General features: G+C 43.0%; 1 protein-coding gene across 2 annotated transcripts in view; it reads right to left on the reverse strand.

Moving 5' to 3' along the window:
* KIF16B (kinesin family member 16B) overlaps window positions 1-17,859 on the reverse strand; it is a 241,358-nt gene that overhangs the window by 6,415 nt on the left and 217,084 nt on the right. The window lies entirely within an intron of this gene.

A 17,859-nucleotide genomic window follows, 5' to 3' on the forward strand; every position in this document is an offset into this window, starting at 1 on the left:
CATCACTGCTGAGGTCAGTGTCTGGCTGCAGCAGAATAAGTAAGTGCTCATGGATTCTGGTGTAAAAGTTCATCTTGGACCCTGTGGCGCAACTTCTCCTTATGGTCATCAGCCACATCCATCCAAACACTTTATCAGCACTTACATTTCCTTTTCACCATGAAGGCTCACAAAATGTCTTTGGGTTTTCACATTTTCAGGTTGCCAACGGACCCGAAGAACGGAATCCACAACGCTAGTGTGAACCTAGTGTAAGGGTATAAGGAGGCATTTGTACTATGTGGGGGAATAATAAGGAAGCCATTATATTGTGTGAGGGCAGAAAAGGACTATTATATTGCATTTGGTGCATAACAGAACTATAACACTGCAATCTGAGCAAAATTCTGCAGCAAAAACCACCCAAATTATTTTTTTTTCTGGGCAGAAGTGTCGAGAGTTACTGAATTTGCTTCATTGCCTCAAGTATATATAAGGCTGCTATATCTGCAACTATACTCATCTAAATACACAAAAACTAAGCCCTAACAATGTATATTATATGACACGGCACATTCTATCTAGTACTAGCTTTAGGGCCAGGCCCACCCTTAACATAATGTGAAGATTTACAGTCTTCACATTTAGTGTCTGTAAATTAGCGTACGGGCCGGAGGTTTTGTTCGCCTTCAGAAAAGTTGCCCTTTTTTAAAGTGAAAACCCGCTATAAATATCCAGACAGACCCGACTAGTGATGGATCAATCCTTGCGAGCACAAATCAAAACAAGTCATGTCACAGCTATTCACAAATGACAACAAAGGAATTGAATCTAGCACGCAGCCCGGGCCGGCCGTGACAGCTCGTCAGCTATTGGAATGGCCTTGGCAAGCAGATACCAAAGTGTTTGACATGAATCATCCTCAAAATCCTTTGCCCAGATTAAAAAAAAAATAAAAAAAAATAGCAGAATGACTGATAAATGTGGATTATGAAATGTACAAGAATGGTCTGGCCTAGAATCGGTGACAAGCTAATTACTGAATATTTTCAGCAGAGATTTCTTTGCTTCTGTTTCTGCAATGATATAGAATACAGCACCCATTTCCAGCTTAAAGGGGTTGGTTCTTTTAACATATAGCAACTTTTGCAAATGTGGTAATAACAGCATAATAAACCAATCACTATTATATTATATTTTTCTACCTACCTACATATCCAGTAGCTAGGAACAGCAGCAAACATTTGACATTCCTGTGCTCTCTATTATGCCCCATGGTGGCCCCTGCACACAGTATTATGTCCCATAGTGGCCCCTCCACACAGTATTATGCCCATAGTGGCCCCAGTACACAGTATTATGCCCCATAGTGGCCTCAGCACACAGTATTATACCCCATACTGGCCCCTGCACACAGTATTATGTCACACAGTGGCCCCTGCACACAGTATTATACCCAATAGTGGCTCCTGCACACAAGGTATCATGTCCCATAGTGGCCCCTGCACACAGTATTATGTCCCATAGTGACCCCTGCACACAGTATTATGCCCCATAGTGGCCCCTGCACACAAGGTATTATGTCACACAGTGGCCCCTACACACACTATTATGCCCCACTGTGGGCACCCATGAAAAAAAAGACTCCATATAATAATCGGAGACCGAAGGGGGGTACCAACATAAAAAACAATGTTACTTACCTATCCCCGGCTCTGCTGCAGTCCTCGGTGGTGTCGGCCATCTTCAATGAAGTCCGGGATGTCACATGACCCGGGACATAGGCCCCGGTCATGTGACATTAGGGAGAGTCACAGAAGTAGGCCCGAAGCCTGCCTGGAGGGGTAAGTAACACAGTTTTGTGTGTTACCTTCCCTTCCCTGGACCTCCGATCATTATACTCGGGGGTATGAAAAGTCCAGAGAGTATAATAATGATGTTTGTGGGGCCCGTGGCGTCACTTACTGATCCCAGCCACTGCCAGGATAGGTAAGTAAATAGGGCCCGTTACCGGCTGGAGTAAATCCAGCCAGTAACGGCCTATTAAGAAAAGAAAAAAACGCAGTGGTAGCGGCTGTCGCCGGGCCCCTAATGTCCCGGGCCCTATGGCAGCCGCTACCCCTGCAGTTACGCCACTGTACATATCTATTGGGAAGGTAACTCAGCAGCAGCAATGGTGCGGACCTAAGCAGTCAGAGACATGTAAAATTCTTTAGAACTTCATCAAAAATGGGTTTTAGAAATAGGTCATTTTATGGTGACAAATTCTGATTAAGATTTTAATTCTTATTCTTATGGTAGAGTTGGAAGGGACCTCAAGGGCCATCGGGTCCAACCCCCTGCGAGTGCAGGTTTTCCTAAATCATCCCAGCTATATGTATCCAGATTCCGCTTGAAGATTTCCATTGATGGAGCGCCCACCACCTCCCGTGGCAGCCTATTCCACTCTCTCACTACCCTCACTGTCAGAAAGTTTTTCCTAATGTCTAATCTGTATCTCTTTCCCTTTAGTTTCATCCCATTGCTTCTTGTACTTCCTTGTGCTAATGAGAATAGGGTAGATCCCTCTGCACTGTGACTACCTTTCAGATATTTGTAGACTGCTATTAAATCTCCCCTCAGCCTTCTCTTCTGCAAACTAAACAGTCCCAGTTCTTTTAGCCGCTCCTCATAGGACATGGTTTGCAGACCTTCCACCATTTTGGTTGCTCTTCTCTGGACTTGCTCCAATATATTGATGTCTTTCTTGAATTGAGGCGCCCAGAACTGTACACAGTATTCCAGGTGTGGTCTGACCAGGGAAGAGTACAGCGAAATAATGACCTCTCTTGATCTAGATTCAATGCTTGTCTTAATACATCCCAGAATTGTATTAGCCTTTTTTGCAGCAGCACCGCACTGTTGGCTCATGTTGAATTTGTGATCTACTATTATGCCCAAGTCCTTTTCCCTATGCTATCACTTAGTTCTATTCCTCCCATACTATATATGTTTTTTACATTTCTGTTACCCAGATGTAGAACTTTGCATTTGTCCCTGTTAAATACCATTTTGTTGGCCTCAGCCCATTGTTCCAGTGTGTCTAAGTCCTTTTGAATACACTCTCTCTCCTCTCTAGTGTTGGCTATTCCTCCTATCTTCGTATCATCTGCAAATTTTATGAGTTCCCCAATAATTCCATCGTCCAGATCATTTATAAAGATATTAAAAAGTACTGGGCCCAGAACAGAGCCCTGCGGCACCCCGCTTTTGACTTTCTTCCAGTTTGATGTGTAGCCATTTAGTATTACTCGTTGTGCCCGATCATTAAGCCAGTTGTGAATCCACCTAACTGATTTTTGTCAAAGCCATACTTAATCATTTTTTCAATAAGAAGGTTATGTGATACTTTATCAAATGCCTTACTGAAGTCAAGATATACTATGTCCACGGCATTCCCTTGGTCCAACCATTCAGTGATTTTGTTGTAGAAGGAAATCAGGTTAGTCTGACAAGATTTATTGGTCCTAAAGCCGTGCTGGCTCTGGTTAATTAATGCCTTCCCATCCAGGTACCGAAGTAAATGTTTCTTGACAATTTGCTCAAAGATTTTTCCTGCTATCGAGGTCAGACTTACCGGCCTGTAATTTCCTGGATCGTCCCTTTTCCCCTTTTTGTAGATGGGGACAACATTTGCCCTTTTCCAATCTAAAGGGACCACTCCTGTTTCCCATGACTTACCGAAGATTATAGCAAGGGGTTCTGTTATTTCCTCTGCTATCTCTTTCAGGACTCTAGGGTGTAAATCATCTGGTCCTGGGGACTTGGTTTCCTGTAACTTGGCTAAGTGCTCTCTTACCAGACCTTTGCTTATAGTCAGCTTGGAGTCCTCCTTCCCCTCATCTCCATCACCATTAATGTCGATATTTCCATTAGTTTCTTGGGAGAAGACGGATACAAAATATGAATTTAGTAGCTCCACCTGCTGTTCCACCATGTTAACTGTTTCTCCTTTGTCATTCTTCAGGACTCCAATGGTCTCCTTCACTTTTCTTTTGCTTTTAACATATCCCCAAAATCCTTTTACCTTACTCTTTGCCTCTTTTGCAAGCTTCAATTCGTGTTCAGCCTTAGCTCCTTTGATGCTTGTCTTGCAGAGTCTGCAGACTGCTGTGTACTCTTCCTTAGGTATAGTTCTCATCTTCCACTTTTTGTATGTTTCCTTTTTCCTTTTTAGCAGGTTATGTAATTTTTTGGTCATCCATCCTGATATTTTTAGGTGCTTCCCATTTTTCTTCCTTCTAGGTATTGTTAGTTCCTGTGCTTTAATGATTTCCCTACGGAAGATTTCCCACCCTTCATGTGCATTTTTGTGCTTAAGAATTTTGCACCATGGAATTCTGCTAACCCTTGCCTTCAGGCTCTTGAAGTCTGCCCTGCTAAAGTCGAGCCTTGAAGTCTGTGTCTTCTCAGGTCTTCTTCTTCTTCTTGCAACCCCAAACTCAAGTATAGCATGATCGCTGAATCCCAGTGTCCCTGCTACCCGTAGTCCCTTAACCATGTGCTCTTTGTTGGTTAGGACTTGGTTAAGATTTTTTTGGAACTGTGACATGGATAAATATTGTAGTATATGTTAATAACAAAAACTTCTTTGTGTGAAATCCTGTGCTCCAATCCACTTTCTTGTACTGATCATTGCTAGCTGAAGTCTGTACACTGCTTCTCACTGGGGTAATGGTGTAGGGGCTCATGTCCTGTATAAGGCAGGAAGCACAAGGGACCATTTTTACTCAATATAATATAATGTAAAGTTTTTTAGTATCTCCAGGACTATCAGTTTATTTTAAAATGTGTTGGCTTTTCCAGACATAGCAATGGATGACCTATCCTAGGTGTGGGTCATCAATTGAAGATACTCAGGAGTTCCTCCTACCAAGCCTCGTCATACAATACCAAGCACAGATCCGTACATTTTACAGCAGTTGTGTTTGGTATTGCAGCTCAGCCTCATTCACTTGGATGGGACTGAGTTGCAAATAGGCTACAAGACTAATGCATGTACCGTCACATGGTCTGTGAAGTGGAAGGGACTCTTAAGAAGCACACTTAAGGTTCAAACTGCTGATCTGCAAGGGTCCTGGGTGTCGAGAACCCCTCCCCCACCCCATTGGTTTTCAATTGAGCTATCCTAAAGGATAATTTGCCTGCTAATAAGCCCAGAAACCCTCCTTTGACTGTACCTGGATGTGAGATAGCATTGAATGTGGTACCAACATTGCATCTCTAATATGCCTGTAAGAATATGTCCCTGACAAAGCACAAGTGGAAAATAACCGTCTGTCTGCTTGAGAAAACATCTAGAATTTTATGCAGCTTCCAGATGATAAGAGATTTTTATACTGTACAGACGCAAACACTTTATCACTGCACTGCTGTGGGAATATCGACTGGTCCTTTGTACAAATAAGCACATGTATACTTTTATATTATTCCACTTACTTCGCACTATATACTCAGGCGCCAGATTCAGAAGAAATCGTGAGACAAAGCATTTTCTTTCTATTTATTGACTGATTTTTTTTGTTTATCATCTATGTTAAAAGGGAAATGCAGAAAGTTGGCTCAGCACTAGGACAGGTTTTCACATCGTGGCTAAATTAGACGAGATACGTAACTGAGGCCATCAAGCGAATTAATGTCATAGAAAAGGGCGAGTAAACTCAGGGATAGCAACCAATGTCAGGCAGCTGCTGCCAAGGCATAGATCATAGTAGGAGCTATTAGAAGGGACATAAATGCACTCCATAGAACTAACTACAGGAGTGTACTGCGCCTGCTCGCGTAAGTGGCCACAAAAAATGGCCGCCCGCATGTGAAGTTGGCTCTGGCAGAGCCGACTTGCGCATGCGTTGAATTTTAACCCCCGCGTGCCAGAAGAAGACGAAAGAAGAGGCCGTTGCTGAAGAAGATGGAGGCGGCGCTGGAGAGAGTTCTCTCGTAGCATTGGGGACGCCCCCCGTGCTGTTTGAGCGCTGGGGACCGCTCCCCTTGCTGCGAGAGCACTCATTTGCATACCAAAAAAAAACGGGATTTCAAGCGAACAGCGGCGTGGAGAAGACATTTATTCTATGGGAGCGTGCTATTCGAAACGGCTGTTTCGAATAGTGTTCCCTCATCTCTAATATAATCCCTTTAAACCCTGCTGTAAGTACACAGTCAATAGTCTAGTGTAAATGTTATAGTCAGGCCACGGTCTAATGTAAAGGTTGTAGTCAGGCTACGGTCTAGTGTAAATGTAGTAGTCAGACTACGGTCTAGTGTAAATGTTGTAGTCAGGCTACGGTCTAGTGTAAATGTTGTAGTCAAGTCACGATCTCGTGTAAATGTTGTAGTCAGGCTACGGTCTAGTGTAAATGTTGTAGTCAGGCTACGGTCTAGTGTAAATGTTGTAGTCAGGCTACGGTCTAGTGTAAATGTTGTAGTCAGGCTACGGTCTAGTGTAAATGTTGTAGTCAGGCTACGGTCTAGTGTAAATGTTGTAGTCAGGCCACGGTCTAGTGTAAATGTTGTAGTCAGGCTACGGTCTAGTGTAAATGTTGTAGTCAAGTCACGATCTAGTGTAAATGTTGTAGTCAGGCCATGGTCTAGTGTAAATGTTGTAGTCAGGCCATGGTCTAGTGTAAATGTTGTAGTCAGGCTACGGTCTAGTGTAAATGTTGTAGTCAGGCTACGGTCTAGCATAAATGTTGTAGTCAGGCCACGGTCTAGTGTAAATGTAGTAGTCAGACTACAGTCTAGTGTAAATGTTGTAGTCAAGTCACGATCTAGTGTAAATGTTGTAGTCAGGCCATGGTCTAGTGTAAATGTTGTAGTCAGGCTACGGTCTAGTGTAAATGTTGTAGTCAGGCTACGGTCTAGTGTAAATGTTGTAGTCAGGCCACGGTCTAGTGTAAATGTTGTAGTCAGGCTACGGTCTAGTGTAAATGTTGTAGTCAGGCTACGGTCTAGTGTAAATGTAGTAGTCAGACTACGGTCTAGTGTAAATGTTGTAGTCAAGTCACGATCTAGTGTAAATGTTGTAGTCAGGCCATGGTCTAGTGTAAATGTTGTAGTCAGGCTACGGTCTAGTGTAAATGTTGTAGTCAGGCTACGGTCTAGTGTAAATGTTGTAGTCAGGCCACGGTCTAGTGTAAATGTTGTAGTCAGGCTACGGTCTAGTGTAAATGTTGTAGTCAGGCTACGGTCTAGTGTAAATGTTGTAGTCAGGCTACGGTCTAGTGTAAATGTTGTAGTCAGGCCATGGTCTAGTGTAAATGTTGTAGTCAGGCCATGGTCTAGTGTAAATGTTGTAGTCAGGCTACGGTCTAGTGTAAATGTTGTAGTCAGGCTACGGTCTAGCATAAATGTTGTAGTCAGGCCACGGTCTAGTGTAAATGTAGTAGTCAGACTACGGTCTAGTGTAAATGTTGTAGTCAAGTCACGATCTAGTGTAAATGTTGTAGTCAGGCCATGGTCTAGTGTAAATGTTGTAGTCAGGCTACGGTCTAGTGTAAATGTTGTAGTCAGGCTACGGTCTAGTGTAAATGTTGTAGTCAGGCCACGGTCTAGTGTAAATGTTGTAGTCAGGCCACGGTCTAGTGTAAATGTTGTAGTCAGGCTACGGTCTAGTGTAAATGTTGTAGTCAGGCTACGGTCTAGTGTAAATGTTGTAGTCAAGTCACGATCTAGTGTAAATGTTGTAGTCAGGCCATGGTCTAGTGTAAATGTTGTAGTCAGGCTACGGTCTAGTGTAAATGTTGTAGTCAGGCTACGGTCTAGTGTAAATGTTGTAGTCAGGCCATGGTCTAGTGTAAATGTTGTAGTCAGGCTACGGTCTAGTGTAAATGTTGTAGTCAGGCCACGGTCTAATGTAAATGTTTTAGTCAGGCCACGGTCTAGTGCAAATGTTTCAGTGATCACTCCAGTGTTATATATGTTGGGTGAATCAGTATAATCTCTCTCCAATGTGGTTGTGTTGGATCACAAATGTTGACTTAAGCATTTCATGATATGGTTGCTTGAGAAGTTCAATGCTGTGCCCTATTTCAGCCTATGGGGTGCTGAAGGGGATGTGGGGTCTAAACACATCCGGCTTCTGATATCTGGTTTTTCCAACAATATGTGAACCTTAGACGTACATAAGTGAGAGTTATAGATTGTATTATACAGTATTATATAGAAATGTATGGCAGATTATTTCCAACAAACACCCAGAGGGAACAAGGTTCCTATAAGAAATGGATATTATAGAAGATCTCTACAATAAATCCACATTGCCGCTTGCGTTTATTCTCCTGGGGTGGATCGGCTCGATGTTTAGTTATGTGGGTAGTGAAGCTCAGTGATAGATATGGGAATGTTCAGAAACGCTCTAAAGAGGCAGACAAGAAGAGACAGTTGTCAGGCAGGCTGTGTGACCCCCTGACATTGCAATTGAGATCATTAGGAGTTTACTGAAGAGGCTGAAATGAGAAGGGAGCCATTCAATCGTTTAGATGTGAGAGGAAAGTAGAGCATGCTGCCACGCTCCACTCTGCCCGGCATTAAGCTAACTTGTTATTGATTCTTGATTTTAGAAAAGTCACTCGCCAGTGCATTCCAGCCTAATTTAATTTCCTCAAGATACGTGATATAGGACACTACAGGATTCTCAAATACTAAAATCTTTCTCAGGCTTCAAGTCTTATTTTTATTGCTCTATTTTTCTTAGGTGCAGGTTTCTATAGTGATAAGTGAACATCTTAATCGCTGACGTATGCGAATCGACCAAATGATTAAGTCAAAGCTGAAACGGAGACATCAAGTGCGACAAGTTCCCTGCTTCATCTGACACATCTATAAGGCAAATTTAGGGCATCTCAAACCCCTCCATAGGTCTTCATGGAACACTAAGGGCGGAAAGTGGACATGGATTTCCACTTCAAATTCCTCTCCACTTTCTGGCCCTCTGGCTTTATGTCGTAGCTTTCACTAGAAGGTAATAGAGAGAGACGTACATTCACAGCTACCTCTATATACACCGCGGTATATACCAGGTAGGACAGGAGGTGCAGAACCACCATTCTGGAATCTAGTACAAGTTCCAAAGGACGTCATGTTTCAACCTATGTTAAGGGAATTATATGGAGAGAATGGTAAATGCACTCAGAAGTAGCTCAACCCTGACTTGCCAAGGAGGTATGTTCATCTGACAGTGGTATACCAAGAGGTTCTCAATCCTCTGAGGAGCACCCGCAACATGGGCTGAGACATGTTAGACGAAACATATTAAGACTTCTTCATCAAACGCTATGGGACTGCCCTTGGAGTCTATGTTTGTTGAGCGTTAGGGCATTGTATAGGGCTATTCCAGTGCCAAGCCTACTCATCTGACTCCTCGGAAAATGACCCACTACCATACTGCTTTTGGAGATTTGACTACTTTGTTGGTAAGAGGGTTCCATATATATGTTCATATTGAATTTTGAGCCTAAGTTTGGGCGTAAACATGAAGTTTTATTAATTTAGAGGGATTCCTTTGCTGTCGTCTTCTTACAGACGTCTGTAAGAAGTCTGGAAGGACACAGTATATAACCCTTTATTTAAGCTATGTTTTCCAAAGCTTCATGTAAATAAAGCACATAGTATTGGAAGGCTATACATAATTATACGATTGCTTTAAGAGTTGTATTATGGTTTTTCTATAATTAATGCTGCAAAAAGCCATATCCAACGGCAAAACAAATCAGCGCTTATTCATACATAAGGTCATCCGGCCATATAGAAAGCACTAGCACAAGATCATTCTCTGACAATACATGGGCTGATTGATGGGGTGGTTTAATATGACCTGTTACTTAGTATCACTCAACAATGTAATTACTGCATAACATTGAGCCTATAATTCGCCACGCTGATATAACATGAGCTCGGTGTTTGGTCTAATTATACATCACTCAATTCCATTTCCAATCTTAGTTTTGTACATGTATATTAGGAATAATTACGGCTTTTCTTAAAGGGGAAGTACAGACATAAACACTGAATATTTTTCAGAAGTGTCTAGCTGGTCGTATTTTGTTCATAAATATGCCGTAAATGCACTATGAATTTTGGTGCAAATGTAGACAGAAAAGTGTCAGATTTGGACAAATGCGCCCCTATGTCTTCTGTCTTAGAGGTCAGGAAGCTATTTGAAGGGACATGAAATATGTAAATGTAATGAAAACACGTAATAGTTCTGGCAGAGGAAACTAGGGCTTATCTTCTTGTGGGCTTTTAATGCAAAAATGTGACACGGTTGTGGTTAATTTAAAGTGGGCAGGGCTTAAAGGGGTTGTCCCATCACAAGGATCCTATCTATACTGCTTGTAAATGTGAATGTAAGACTTTTCCTAAATACACTGCTTCAGCAAAACTGCTTTGTTTGTCCACTATCTTACTTTATTCAATTCATTGTTGACACAGCCCTTGACTTATCTGCTGCTCTCAGGGGGGAGGGAGGAGGGGCTAAGTGTACGGGAGCGAGCCTGTGTTTCTAGCTATTCCTGTGTCTACACCACGTGACCTAGCTTCCTGCACTCAGATAGGGGAGAGGAGCTGCTTGCATTTCTGAACTCTTCTTCTGTTCTCCCAGTTATCAGGCTAGCTAATTCAATTGTGTTCATTATGGCAGAGACAGGCAGTGTCTGTATGTAACACAGAATGGAGTTGCTGCTGCCTGTACTTCATAGTCCAATATGGGTGGGCGGAGCTACACACTAATTTGGGGGAGGAGCTAAAAGGCAGGTTGCATGTGAAACCCCACCCACCAAATGATGCAAGAAACCAGGAAGAAAGAAGATTTTACAGCAGTGAAGACTGGGAATACCCCTTTAAACACAACACCAAACACAGAAGTAAACAGACTAAACCGTATACAAACTGCACCAGCGTTATCAAAGGGTCTGATTCTGCTGGATATATCTAGCATATATCTAGACCATGTTGTCTAATTTTGGTGCACAGCGATGCAACTTAAGCCTCACCCTCTAAGAGGCCGCATCCTTTTCCTGTGAAACCAGACCCCTTTTTCATACAAGTTGCAGATGTGTCTAAAAAGTGCCTAAAAAACTGGATAAATGTATCACAAGGGATGTTACACGTTTTATTTGGGCATGAACCCCCTGCTATCCGTCCGTTGCCAAACCAATATTTTGAAAAAAAAAAAAAAGGATACTGGATACCTCAAGAAAACTTGTAGATTTGTGTCCAGTTGTGTCCATTTTGCCTGTTTTTGAATCTGTTTTTTTCACAATTTTTTTCTGTGCATGTGCAGAAAAGAAGCTTCAGGAATAAAATGGATTGTAAAATAGACACACACTGGATTGCAATCCAGTGTATGTTCGTTTACCATAGACCTCAATGTTAAAAGAAAAACGGATTGCAGACAGTGAGGTGAACGCGCTCTTATCATTTTGTGCGTGTACAGAAATTAGCAGCAGCGGCTCCTGCTCCAGTCAGTTGTCTTACAGTCTGTCACAGGTGAATGAGAAGGAGAGGACCATCGCTGGGCCCAATGAGACAAACAATTTCTATGTGCTCATCCCAATATGAACTGTTACATGAGGGAAAACAAGATGGAGGTGAAAGAATAAACGTGACTAATGTAGACATCTAGAAGCAGGTCGATAGCTCAAGGCCCCAACCATTTATGGTGTGGATTAAACAGTGCCCTTTACTAAACCTACCAAGTCTGCTATAGTCTCTATAGAAATTTACACCCCACGTTTATATATGCCAGTCAGCCAATCCATTAAAACAACCTACTTTATATTGTGCAGGTCCTCTTTGTGGTGACAGAACAGCTATAAGCCATCAGATCTCTACAAATGTCCTGTAATATCTGACACAATGAGGTCAGCAGCAGATCATTTATCTCCAGTAAGTTTTTAAGTACAGCCCTCCTTGGATCACATTTGTTTTTCCAGCACATTCCACAGATGCTCGACTGGATTTAGATCTGAGGAAGCTGGAGGCCAAGTCAACACCTTGAACTCTTATCTTCTTCAAACTGTCATGCATACCTCCCAACCGTCCCGATTTCCGCGGGACAGTCACTATTTGGGTGACATGTCCCGCGGTCCCGGTTGGAGTGAGGACGCAGATCTGAGTTGATCACATTTGCGGCTGAAGCAAGGAGCTGACACAGGTCAGCTCCTTGCTTCGCCGCTGCGCGCCTCTCTCCCTGACACATATGCGGCTGAAGCGAGGAGCTGACCTGTGTCAGCTCTTCGCTTTCCCGCTGCCGCCGGTTTCGCTGACACATATGCGGCTGAAGCGAGGCTGTCAGCTCCTCGCTTCAGCCGCATATGTGTCAGCGAGACCGGCGGCAGCGGGGAAGCGAGTTGCTGACACAGGTCAGCTCCTCGCTTCAGCCACATATGTGTCAGCGAGAGAGGCGCGCAGAGAGCGACGAGGGAGCGGAGGAGAAGGTAAGTTTAATGTGGAGGTGGAACGTGAAACTGGGGGCAAATGAAGGAGAGGACGGCATGACACTGGGGGCAAATGAAGGAGAGGATGGCATGACACTGGGGGCAGAGATGGAGAGGACGGCATGACACTGGGGGCAGAGATGGAGAGGATGGCATGACACTGGGGGCAGAGATGGAGAGGACGGCATGACACTGGGGGCAGAGATGGAGAGGACGGCATGACACTGGGGGCAGAGATGGAGAGGACGGCATGACACTGGGGACAGAGATGGAGAGGATGGCATGACACTGGGGGCAGAGATGGAGAGGACGGCATGACACTGGGGGCACAGATGTGGGGACATGAATCTGGGGGCAGAGATGGAGGGGACATGAATCTGGGGGCAGAGATGGAAGGGGGATAGGAAACTGGGGGCAGAGATGGAGGGGACATGAATCTGGGGGCAGAGATGGAGGGGACATGAATCTGGGGCAGATGAAGGGTGTATATGAAACTGGGGGCAGATGAAGGGTGTATATGAAACTGGGGGAGAGATAGAGGGGGGACATATAATTTACGGGTGACTGTAGGAGGATTATACTGTGTGCGGGCACATGAAAAATTAACGAGTGGGCGGAGTCAACACAAAAGTGGGCGGGGCTAAATTTTCCACGACGCGCTACACGCGCCGCACATTTTGTCCCTCTTTCAGTTCTTCAAAAGTTGGGAGGTATGCTGTTATGAACAATGTATGCAGTAAAGCAGGTTGCATGCCCTGTGATAATATAGTGGATTGCACTCGGAGAATGCCCTTCAGATAAAGTGGTATACCTGTACATACCAAGGAATGCCAGGACCCAAGATGTCCGCACAACATTGCCAAGATCACTACATCGGCCCTGCCGGCTAGCCTTCTTGTCATCATTCATCCTGGTACTACAGTATCTCTTTCCAAGAAAATGGCACACATACACTTAGCCGTCCCCATGTTTTTCCATTGTTCCATGGTCCAGGTCAGATGCTCAAAGGCCCATTTTAGGTGGACAGGGGTCAGCATGGCACTCTGACAGGCCTGTGATGGATGCATGTTCAGATACCTTTCTATAATAACCAGCCAAGCACAACATCTGCATGGAGTTTGTGTGTTCTCCACATGTTTGCATGGGCTTCCTACGGGAACTCTGGTTTCTTCCCAGGGAATTTAGATTGTGAGCTCTACTTGTGACCGTGAGGGATGACAATATCTATTACAAGTGCTGCAGAATACGTTGGCATCAAATAGATACCAAAAATTGACCATGTTTGGTCGCTACTAACCATAACAAACCAAAAGAACCCTCACAAGACCTGATGCTCAATCCCTAAGCTTGCTAATTTTTCCTGCACATTTATTTCAGGAGCCGACTGTTCATTTGCCACCATTTGGCAGGAGCCATTGTCCCAAGATAATTCACTTGTTGGTTTTAATGTTATGAGTGATCGTTTTCGAAGGTTCCTTTAACCCCTTTATATCTGGCTTCAAAATATTTAACAATTTCTAACACAATGATGGTGACCACAAATGACCCCAGAAATGACGCATAATTCAGCTGTCGTGGGGGAAAATAAAGCAATTGTGGCGGAAGAAATGGCTGTTAAAAATGAAATTCCACCCCGGTATTTCTTACTTTATTTTGCTCGCACCGCCTGTAGACATGTAATTAATCTCACCATTCATGTTCTTGAAGCAATTTATGAGAAATATATTGGTGCCTGCCTGGGAAGTGACACTTTTTTGAGGCACCAAAAGCCAGCTCTTACGTCTTATCTTTGTCACGCTGCGGTTGGAAGGCAGTTTTGCTTTTTTTTGACTAGTGTGGATTGACAGGTTTTTAACAACAGAGGGTTTCAGGCTTAGTGGAAATACATATATTAATGCCATGCTGTCCAGGGCGAGAGAAGAACACAGGCGTTCTCTGCCTTGCCATTTTCAGGATAATATGAGACGTTTTGGTAAAGAAATAATAGATTCTTTGTACCAACTAATTAGAAAAAACATATTAATAAAGGAGCAGGGGCCGCCATGATACAAGAGCGGACAGAAACCTATTACAGCTCACTGTATCTATTGTTAAGCACAAAAAATACCCAACCGGATCAGTCTTCTTTAACAACTTCAAGAAAAATCTACTGAAGTACTCAGAGGTAATTTAATGCCACACCAAGCCATCAATAGTGAGGTTGTATTTTCAGGAAAAAGGAATCCATGAATGCAACTGTACTATACCATGCAGGGCTGCTTTAACCATAGGTGCAGCCACACCGGGCCCTATGGTTGGGGGGGGGGGGGGCGCCTCAAATCGAGCGGGACAGTCCCACATTTCAGGTGATGTCCCGCTCTTTCCGGCGGCAGGCAGCGATTTCACCTCTGTGTCCTTAGGACACAGAGGCTGAATACTATAGTGGAGCGAGGAGCTATTAGCTCGGTGCTCCATTATTAATCCTTCAGCTGACAGGAAAGCACAATGGGCGCCGAGCTGCAGACATTACAGTTGAAGCCTGCAGGTCCACATGAACGCGGGTTTGAGGAGTGTTTTTTTTTTTTTTTTTTTTAAATGTAACATTAGTGGTTGAGGGGGGCAGGGGAAATTACGTTATGGGGGGTATTCAAGGGACCACTTTCAAAACATTTGCACAGGGCCCCCAATGCATTAAAACAGCTCTGGTACTATGTGCCACAAGGACTATAGGACTGAACAGGGCTGTTTTAACACATTGATGGGCCCACTGCAAAGGTTTTATAAGCGTCCCCATTACCACTACTTACACATATCCGCCAGCTTTCAAAGAACACACAGATTAGTGTAGTGTGCATTGCAGGCAGCAGCAAATTTATGTTTGCTAAGCTGTGCCTCTAAGCCGGCACATGTCCCCTTTGACCATGCCCATTCCAATCATGTCCCTTTCTGCCCTAAAACAGAGTGCCCTTTAATTATTAGCATACAGTGATAATGCCTCCAACACACAGTATAAGTGGTATGCACAAATTATAATGCTCCGTTAGTGGCCCCTTACAATATAATGCCCCACAGTGGCCCATTGCTCCATCAAATTTCCTTGTCCAACTCCGTAAAATTACGTTCATATTGCTAACTTCCACATTCTGATAACCTGCATTGTCCATATACTCTTAAGTTACAGCTGTCAATATTAGATAGGAAAAAAGTTGGGGACAGTCAGAGAATAGCCATGTGGGCAGCTCCTCAGTGACTTTTGACACCTAAGGGTAAATTCACACGGAGTAAAATGGAGTGTAATTTGGAGTGTAATTTTTACACGTGTAAAAAATTTACACGTGTATTTTGGAGTGTTTTTTTTTTTTTTTTACACATGGCGTTTCAGTAGCGTTTACGGAGCGTTTTTTGGAGCATTTACACGTGTAAAAAAACGCTTCAGTAAATGCTCCAAAAAACGCTCCGTAAACGCTACTGAAACGCCACGTGTAAAAAAAAAACACTCCAAAATACACGTGTAAATTTTTTACATGTGTAAAAATTACACTCCATTTTACTCCGTGTGAACTTACCCTAATTTGGCTTGCCTGGCAAGTCTTTCTCTATTTGTGAATAGCCATTCTGGGTGTAGAGAGGGCAGGCATTTGACTATTTTCCTTATTCCTAGCTAGTCTTCTCTGAAATCCTGCAGAGAAACCCTTTTAGAGAAAGCATAGCTTGTGCTGCCTGCCGTTCAGGCGACATAAATCTCATGACAGGCTCCCTTTCAGTATATTTACAATTGGAATTGGCTTTGCACCTGAAAAAAAGAACTAAGCCTTATATCAGCCGCTGCTTTGTCTATAGACGGATGTATCTAAATTGTATCTACGGCTCAGACACAGTACTCTCATCTCACCCGCTTTATATGGCCGGACTATGAGTGTAGAAAGTGGTGTGGGCTGTCTGTCATCTGGATACATCTTCAGAACCGACTCTGTATTTTATAGAAACTTCCTCTGTAGCTTTAGCAAACAAACAGAACTATTATTTGACTCTGACATTCTAATTATATTCTACATAAAACCCGGCCCTGCACCATAGTAAATAACAAAAATAACACATAAACTCCACAACACATTTTCCTTCAAGATAACAGTCTTGTAAATTCTCTTCCCATCTAATATTCATTTCAGTGTCTCGCGTGACATTTACAATGTTTGCGGTGACTTATGTCAATTTAGTTTCCGTCAATTGTCTTTTTCAGTGGGGGATATTTTGTTGTAATTCAACCTGCTTGACATTAAAAATCAGCAATGCGTTCACCGTGTCAGCGTAAAAAAAAAAAAAAAAAAAAAGTATTATGCCGACGGCAGGAATGTATAAAGATATATCATACTGTGATAGTGCATAAACAAAGATTCATTGCTGGGGATATACAAGTCAACACCTCAGGTCGGTGAATTAAAAACAGATCAGTGTCGGAATAGTTTACAGGGAGGACATTAAACGAGAGACTGGAAGAGTCCAAATTGATTTTCTTGTTTTCGTATAAACAGCGGACGGACGCAGAATAGATCAAAGTGAGATGTGACTTTGTTATATTTGAAATGTAATTTCGGATAATGTTTCCCTTCTTAAGTAACACTGTGGGAGGTTTCCCGTCCCTTTGCCAAACTTTAAGGCTCTGTTCTTCGACTCTTATTGAGTTGACCAAGAAAGCTAATTTTTTCTCTCTTTGCCACGGCCGCCTCCTTGGTTGTATATACCGTATTGATCTAATAGCTTGGATAGAAATTAAATTACAGTGTGCCTAAAGCTGGGCCAAAGAGTCAGATTTTATTTCAGGCATTGTGCGGTATCAATAAGTAACATGTGCCCGGCTGCACATGGCGGGTTATGGCAGAGCGTGAACATATAATCATGTAGTCCATAAAATGTCAAATGCCTCATTTATTACAGGGATTAATAGTGGACTGTAAGTCACTCATTGTGGTCAAAATCGATTGAGACTTCTGACATTGTTACAGTTTGCTGTTTTCTTTTACATATTTTGTGCTGATACATCTAAATGTTTGAGAAAAATCTTAGAAATCCTGGTTTTAGAGTACAGTAGTGAAGCTTCCATAAAGAAAGGTTATGCTGCTACTATGGGATATAGTGCGGAACTGCTCCCGCTCATACACATGCACGCCTATTCAGTTTCTTCCAATATAGGTAGTAGTGTGTTTAAAGAAGACCTTTCAATTAGGACTGGAGAGGCTTGAGATTATCCCATATTGTGGTTGAAAAGGAAGAGGATGTTCATCGGAACTATGGAAGGAAAGTTTTAAGATGAGTAAGACTACATCCAGATTTTTGTGCATGTATGAGTCCATGAGAAACCAGCACATATGGCACATGGATGATATATATGTGCTGTCCATGCCTTCCACCGATTCATTTATTTCATCATGAG

The sequence above is a fragment of the Leptodactylus fuscus genome, chromosome 3, assembly GCF_031893055.1.
Source record: "Leptodactylus fuscus isolate aLepFus1 chromosome 3, aLepFus1.hap2, whole genome shotgun sequence".
NCBI lineage: Eukaryota > Metazoa > Chordata > Amphibia > Anura > Leptodactylidae > Leptodactylus > Leptodactylus fuscus.